The 9,081-nt window shown below is 34.0% G+C and overlaps 1 non-coding gene across 1 annotated transcript; it reads left to right on the top strand.

The window, feature by feature from the left end:
* Nucleotides 1-8,657: 8,657 nt before the first annotated feature.
* Nucleotides 8,658-8,741, top strand: TRNAL-CAA (transfer RNA leucine (anticodon CAA)). Its single transcript has one exon. It is a non-coding gene; the product is annotated as a tRNA-Leu (tRNA).
* The last annotated feature ends 340 nt before the right edge of the window (nucleotides 8,742-9,081 follow it).

The raw sequence follows: 9,081 nt of genomic DNA, 5'->3' as shown, positions 1-9,081 counted from the left end.
TTATAAACTCAAAAGATTCATATTAAACTAATTATTACATTAAACATGCATCCATCTTTTAAACATGCATGATTATAATTACTAAATATTCTTTTTGAATAGTCTAATATTATTAGTTCCTTATTCATTTTAAATGTATAAGTACCAAAAAACAAAACATCTTCATGATACATATATTACAATCTACATATAATATAAATTACATATAAAACAAATATATTACATCCTACAAAATAAACAGATTAAAACACAAAGCCCATATTTAACGCTTCACATCACCTCGTGAAAAACATGTATACATAATATTAATAAGAAATAAGAAAGATAACACATTAATATGATAAAGCTATTATGCTCACTAGTCTTCAAAATATATCAAATTATCTTTCATCACCAACTTACTATATATCAACATTAATAACCCATTCATAATTTATTAATCCTATACTTATAGGACTTCTGTAACCAACACTCATTGCTTATATTTTAATTTGGTAATTCACAATTTTACCTCAGACTCGGCTAACCCTCTTAAATAGCCAACAATCAAATCGAAAATTACATACGAATTACCCAACATTCAAACGAATTACCCAACATCCGACTATTCTCTATCAATAGCCAATACAACCGGTAATTCCATGCTACCCGGTAATTCAAACTAACCAACCGGTAATTCATACTAACTAACTGGTAATTCATACTAACTAACCGGTAATACCACACCAACCGGTAATTCTATACCAACCGGTAATTCATACTAACCAACCGGTAATTCATACTAACTACCTGACATCCCAATTATAATACCAACAGTTTCTTCATCTACTTCTTTCATATCTACATGTCATAAATAACTCATAACTAATAATAAAACTTTGAATTTTAAAAGAAAGTGATGAATCACTTATCGTTTGCTTGTGATGGCCTAGCTCCTCCTACCTGATGCCCTACTCCCGGTACAACTTCTGAATCAATTAGATTGCACTACATTATTAATCCATTATCATTTCTCCTACATGCCTAAATTTGAAGCACGTAATATCTTTTATTTAATTGGGGTTTACACCAAAAATTTCATTCATTTATCACCTCATTTTCAACATATAGTTTTAATCAATTTTTCTTCTTTGAACTCACTTAAAGAATTCTCCATGAACTTTTCCTACCATTTATTTATTCCTTCTTTTCACATTCTTATGATGTTTCTTCACTTGTTCATATTTTGAATACTTCAAATAAGATAAAGAATATCATTTCTCAAACATAAAACAATCAAAACCTCATTCCTATATTTCCTCATCCTTAATTACAAGTTCTTTTCTTCAAAATTATTCAATTTCTTTCTTAATTACTACTTACATTCACTATTTCTATACTATTCTACCTCAATTCCATCATGTTTACTATTTTTCTCAAAATCTCCAAATTCTCATAAGAACCCTAATTTTAAAAAATCAAGATTATGAGAAATTAAATTAAAATTAATTGTCATTGTTTGATAACTTACTCAAATTAACCCAAAACACTTCATTCAAGTAAGTAATCTAAACTTTTCATGCTTACCAATCTAAGTTCTCCCACTTTTTCTTCTCCTCCTAGTGTGGCCAACCTCCTCACCTTTCTTATCTCTTCCTTCACTTGATTCTTCCTTAATTTAATGTTCAAAGTCTTTCAATCTTACAAGTTTCAAAGCTCTCTCTCTCACTTTTTCTTGTTTTTCTCTTAACTTCTCTTCTTCATGTTCTCTTATTTTACTTTTAAAAATTGTTACTGCCCAATCGGCAGTTCATAACAGAAGAAGGGGCTACCTAGTTTTATTTTTAATGGCAAAATTACCAATTTACCCTAATAGTCTCTTTGCTTTCATTTTGACAGTCCTTTCTTTGATAACACTACGAGCTCCGTTCACACCAAAAAATTTTTAACCCAGATTTTATTCAATATATTTTAAGGTTCCTCATAAAATTTCAGTTCAATCTATGGTAAATGATTTAAATTAAGTCCAATACGTAAAAACTAGTCAAATTGTGATTTTCATCAAATTTTCCAATTTTCTCTAAAAATTCTGAAATTTTAACCCAAGCGAAGGAATCCATATTAGAAGGCTCCAAGAAAATTTCAAAGAATTTTCTAATAACTCCGATCGGAGAGCATACAAATTTGTTTTCTTTTTGTTTTACATGAAACTAATCGGCGATAGTTTAGTGAATTTATAATTTTTCACCAAGAGTTTTACAATAAAGGTGATAGCTGGAGTCGATGGTGAATCCTAATTTTTCAATTTTTTATATATATAGCCTCGTATAAAATGTAAATTTCTTCAAATTTTAAGTTTTTTTTTTTATGTGGCTCGGCGTTGGACAGATAAATATTCATACCCTATCCAAACCCCGACTTTTTTACATCGGCTATTACCCGAAAGATCGAACAGGAAAAAAAATCTTATTCATTCGAGTTAATTGGATTCAGTATCCACCGGGTTCGGGTGAAATTTGTTGGGTTTCTCGAATAGCATACACGCAGGGGAAATAATAAAATAAAATACATTGAGAGTCCTTAGAATCCTGTTAGATAAATCTAAAAGTTGTTTAGAGATTTATTACTTGAAGATTTAATCTTTTTTTACTTTAAATAATTATTTAAAGATTTAGTTGTAGCAAACTACAAGCTGTCCAATTATTCGCCCTCCAATGGTAATCCACACAAACCATTGGTGAGAAATATCTTAAATCCCTATTTAGAAGAGAGGGATTGTTATATACCTAGAGTATTAGCTCTTTCTTCTGTGACTTACATAGTTTTTTTTTTTTAAAATAGATAACCACTTAAAAAATAAGAGGCATAGCTTATAAGGAAGTATGAAAAACTCTTATAAATTAGCAAAATATCAAACTTGTCCCCTGAATAATATCTATATATTAATTCAGGATAATTTTATAAATTAACTCAATCAAATCCTTACTTGATTTTTCTAGGTTTTAGAAATATAATCCCTATATTAATTATATTCTAATCATTAAATTTCTAAAATATATTTTAATTAAGTCATACTTAATTAAATCATTTTAGTTTGATTTCTATTTGAATTTCTAACTAATTATTCTTAATATATGTAACCCATTAGGTTCCTAATATGCTTGGCTCATGTTATAAATTATAATTTTTGAATTAAATAAATTAAAAATTTTAATTTATTATCAATTCGACAATTGATTAATTTATATTTGAATATCAGCGTTTATCATCTAGCAACCATGTCATGATCCCCCTATGTAAACCCCCAGTTATAATTTTTCTAGGTATTTAAAAGAAGAGAAATTTAAACCAATAGTAAAAATGGGTTAAATTAAATTAAAGAAACCTAAATTAAGATAAAAATAGTGAAATTAATGAAATAAAAAGTGAATATAGTACTAAATCATTGAAAAGAAAAACATTTGTGAGGACAAAATGAATATGGAAGATCAAGAAAGGTCAATATTCAAATAACAAAAGGTTGGGAGTTTATGTACAAATGATAAAAAAGGGGTGGGGATAAATGTGCAATTAATAAGATGTTTAGAACTATAAATAATCATTCTATTTTCTCTCTTTGGGGGGACGGGCAAGAGTAAGAGAGAGTTTAGAGAGAGGTTGGAGAGAAGATATATTGATGGTAGACCAACCGACAGCTATAAATCTGCTTTCCACCGTTGGATCAGCATGATATTTGGATATGTTGTTCTCATCCATGTTGTGTACATTGTCACCGTAGGGATTCTCTATATCAGTCCCCGTTTGAGAGATACTATGGGAGGAATATATCTGGGAAAATACACTTCTTTTTTTTTTTTTTTGATCAAATGTAAGTATTGTATAGATCAAAAGTGTTTGCAAGACAAGCTTGCGGTACATGCTGGAGACCAGCAATACAAGGAAAAAGGGAACAAAGTCCCTTAACTAACACATAAGCAAGACAAGGTTGCTGAACCAAAAGCAAAGGGAACAGACTCCCTTGTACAATCCATAGGCAAGTCAAGCTTGCTGAATAAAAAACCAAGGGAACAAACTTTCTAGAACAACCTAGAATCTGAACAGGCAACAGAGCCAAAAAAACAAGCAACAATCCAACGATGAGAACATCGGATAGGGAAACCAGCAGCCAAAACTCCGTCCAAACCCGGCAGCACCAGATCAAGAGACTAGTCGAATCAGGACTCCTTCCAATCTAGCAGATGGATCAAAAGACGGGAGCCAGGAACCCACGGACTAGAGCCAAGGACGGACAAGCCGATGAGCATGAGAGGAAGCCATGCAGCAAAAGAAACCCACATAAGCAGGACGTTGACAGAGCGATCCATAAATAACGATAAGCCATCAGAAGAGGACCCCCGTGATGAAAGGGAGAAGCCCCAACGTGATAAGAAAATCACAAGACAACAGCTTCAACGAGGAAAGGAAAGCATAGGCAGACATGCATGCTTATTCAAAACCAAGGAAAAGAATAACTGTCTGCCACCCATAGGACACAAATATCTGCCATCCATAAAGCACTAGCAGCTGAGAATAGGTGGCAATAGCTCAGCTATGAATAGGAAACAAGCAACTAACAGCTGGAGCAGCAATCAACAAGGCCACGATCAAGAGGGGGGCAGAGCCCTTTAATCATCACGCTTAGACAAACAGAGCAGAGCCACTCAGAAGCTCCCACGGCTATCCAATTAAATGGAAGATCATGCAGGGGCTGGGAAATAAATCCCTGCATGCCCAAGCCACGAATTATCTCTCATCAGCTCAGCAACGGGACCATGCAGAGAGGCGGACCCTTCAAATTACAGCCAAAGCAAATTGAAGCATTAGCAGCCAATAACAGTACTGGACAGCTGCTCCCCCATGCAGGAACGAGGAAACATGCACGCCCCATTACAGCCAAAGCAAATTGAAGCATTAGCAGCCAATAGCAGCACTGGACAAGCTGCTCCCCCCATGCAAGGAACGAGGAATCAAGCACTGTCCAGCACACTGAACTCCGCCTATCAGACACATTCATGCAGACACATTCCTGCATGTTCATGCAGAAGGGAAAATACACTTCTTGATAGTATTCTTTGTTGTTTGTTTTCTCCTTCAACCACCGTTGGATTAGGCTATAACTTGGATATGTTGCTCTTCCTGATTCTGTCTAGATTCTGAACGGTGGAGATCTGAAACAAACATTCGGTATAGAAGTTGTGTATCTCACACCGTAGGTCTGCAAGTTTGAGGTCAGTTCAAGTTAAACCTATATTTCCATCTGGAAATTTCACCATTTGATGAAGTTAATATTTGGATATGTTATACTCATGAATAATGCATTAAACTTGACAAATATAGATTGTTTGGAATATTATTCGTTTGTTATTTATGGTTGATAGAAACTGTGTGAATGATTGTGTTTAGAAGAATATTATTCAGAAAGTTTGTAAAATCGACAAGAATGTTTTATTTTGACGGTAAGAGGGAAGATTGAAATAAATAAGATAAATTGGCTCTTATAAAGATATTCTCTTTTTTTTTTTCCAGTCTTAAACGATATGTGATATGGCCAAGAGTTGAGATGATAGAGAAAAAGTTAAATTATGGATGTTGTGTGTAATTGGAAAGGTTGATGAATCTGGACAAATTCGTCTCCTAACTTTTGGAGAGAATTCGAGTAGAAGGATGAGAGAATTAGGATAAAGTTCTTCATAGTAATTGTAGTTTTGGATGTTAACTAACTAAGAAATTGGTCTTGCTCAATATGGAGCTGTAGAACCCTAACTATAGGTCATCAACCGAGATTGGGTCCTAACAGACCCTGTAGGGTAGTGTTTGTTGATGAGCAATTTTGACTATCTCAAAGGCAGAACTAGGTTCTCCTTCCTTTAGAGAACTTGTAGCCTTGTGTATTAGCTTTCCAAAGAGACTAATCTCGCTTGAAATAGAGTTTTATAACTCTAGATATAGTTAAAAATCTGATGAGTGTTCAGGTAGTAACGGTTCAATGTGTGGACAGTAACAGTTCAAATGTCTAAACAGTAACAGTTCAATGTTTAGACAGTAACAGTTCAAATGTATAAATAGAAACGGTTCAATGTTTAGAGAGTAACAGTTCGAATTTAGACAGTAACAATTCAAATGTCTAGACAATAACATTTCAATGTCAAACAGTAACAATTCAAAGTCAAACAGTAACAGTTCGAAAAGTCAAACAGTTACACTTCAAAGTCAGATAGTAATAGTTCAAAGTCAGACAATAACAGTTTGAAAAGTCAAACAGTTACACTTCAAAGTCAGACAGTAACAGTTAAAAATTGGACAGTAACAGTTCAAAGTTAGACAGTAACAGTAGACTTCCACAAGAATACTATATAAAAGAATTAAGTCATACGAACACTTGCATATTGAGATACTAACTCTGAAAATATACATGAGATATGTATGTATGTTATTATGAGGAAATGAACATGCATAAGAAAGTAACATATGAGTAATAGATGAATATGGATTCTCTATAAAATCGGCCTGAAGGAATGACAATTATGGTTGGATAAAGGATGACAACATTAATGGGTGTAATGAGAAAAATGTAAGATATAAAGAAAGAAAGATTTATTAGCTATTGATATGATTATTATAAAACATATCCTTGAATTAGGAAAATTATGAGATGAGTTTGTGACTGTAGGAGGGACCACCGGTGTGGTGCAACAACAACAACAGGGGAGCACGAGTAGAACTTCTACAGCAGGTAGGTGACTTCCACCTTCCTTTTAACTAATGTTGAATAATGAAAATACTTTATCATGAAACTGTATTATGTTAATTCAGATACTAGATTTGCCAAATACTTAAAATGTTGACAAATGATTTATTAGCTTCGGCTAATGGCATCTAAAGAGATGACCTTGAACAATGAAATACCTTATCATCAACATTGTCGTATTGTGTTAATTCAGATATTAGATTGCCAAATGCTTAAATGTTGACAAATGATCGATTAGCTTCGGCTAATGGCATTCGAATGGATGACCGAGACAAATGATTGATTAGCTTCGGCTAATGGCATCCGAAATGGATGACCGGGAAAAACGATTGATTAGCTTCGGCTAATGGCATCCAAAGGGATGACCGGGACAAACAAATAATTAGCTTCGGCTAATGGTATCCGAATGGATGACCGGGACAAACAAATAATTAGCTTCGGCAAGGACAAACCCGTACGGGCCTGTGGGACCCAAAGCGGACAATATTCGATGGGAGGGCCAGGTTCTGTTGCGTAACTCTGCCGAACGCGTCTTGGGAAGTCAGGCCCCACGGTTGGACTCACTTCGGCAAGGACAAACCCGTGCGGGCCTGTGGGACCCAAAGCGGACAATATTCGGTGGGAGGGCCAGGTTCCGCTGCGTAACTCTGCCGGACGTGTTTTGGGAAGTCAGGCCCCACGGTTGGGCTCGCTTCGGCAAGGACAAACCCGTGCGGGCCTGTGGGACCCAAAGCGGACAATATTCGGTGGGAGGGCCAGGTTCCGCTGCGTAACTTTGCCGGACGCGTTTTGGGAAGTCAGGCCCCACGGTGGGCTTGCTTCTACAAGAACAAACCCGTGCGGGCCCGTGGGATCCAAAGCGGACAATATCTTGCTAGTGAGGTGGGGTGTTACACCCTAAATATTAGAAAAGTAATTAGTGGTTTGACTTAACCTTTAAGTAATTAAAATTTCAGTGTAATTAATATCATTTCATCAATAGCGTTTTGATTTAACATTAAAGCATGAAGTATGTCTGATATGTTAAATTATGTTTGTTCTCTGTATAATAGTCATTGATCGTTTAAATAAGATTTAAAACTCTTTTTAAATCTCATTCCATCCTGGCCAAGGATTTCTCCGCCAGTATTATTTGAGAATAGATAAAATATTTTTTCTAATTTATCTATGGTGATGAATTCTTTCTTTATCACTCAAGTATCTTAATATAGTTCATATTATATCTAATGTATGCCCCTTCATTACCTCAATTAAGATAACATGTAACACGATCAAAGTATAACATTTTCTATATAAGACAACTTAGTGATCTCATGTTTAAGGGTCACTCACACAACCATCATGTAAACCTTTCTATGAACATGGGTGATCTCTCCATGAGAAATTATCATGTGGGTCAATTAAATGTAAATGTCTTATGACAAGCACTTACATATTAGTTTTAGGTGTCCTTTATATCTCGATTTATGAAAATAGTTGCTTCCTTTCATAATATATATATATATATATGTATAATATACCAGTCTCTAGGGCTCTAATAAATGTTCAGTATTTAATAGAGGATCGACCAAGAACATTTTAGGAACAATGCTTTGATGTAATAAGAATCTTGTAATTATAACAACTTTATAATTTTATTTGGAAAGCATTTTTGTTTCATGAATTTTATCTTTACTCTAGATTCATAAATCAAATATTAGATTCATTGATTTAATATTACATAAATATTATAGATAAATTAAACATTTATTAGTAATAAATATGTATTAACATGTATATAATAACACCGCATTAACCAATCGGTTAGCTACAGGGCGTGTTAAATTAATTGTTATCCCTAGCGTCTAAGAGAGCAGTTGAATATAGAATGAAGTATTTAGGACTACAAAAGGTCAGGATGGCCAAGTGGTCTAAGGCATCAGACTCAAGTTCTGGTCCTCGTGAGAGGACGTGGGTTGAAATCCCACTTCTGACATTTGACATCTAAGCTGTGTAAATTATGTTGTAATTATACGAATCAAGTTTTTGCTTCATGAAAAGGATAGGAAAGGCTCCTTTTTGTTTTTTATTTTTGAATTTCAAATACCAAAGCCTTCTCAAAATTGAAAATTATTTACTTTGCCCCCAGAGATCACATCTCTCAATCACCTAGTTCAGCAGCTGATTTGGGTTGACGTAATTATGAAAAAATTAATTTTTCAAATGTTTTTTATATAAAAATAATATTTTTTATTTTTAAAATTTATTTTTGTTAGAGCGAGGCAAAGCCAGAGGAAACTCTGGTTGAGGCCCATAACAATACTAACATGCAAATC

This window comes from Populus alba, chromosome 8 (genome assembly GCF_005239225.2).
Source record: "Populus alba chromosome 8, ASM523922v2, whole genome shotgun sequence".
NCBI lineage: Eukaryota > Viridiplantae > Streptophyta > Magnoliopsida > Malpighiales > Salicaceae > Populus > Populus alba.
Note: the sequence above shows the minus strand (reverse complement) of the source record. Positions and strands in the feature narration are given on the sequence as shown.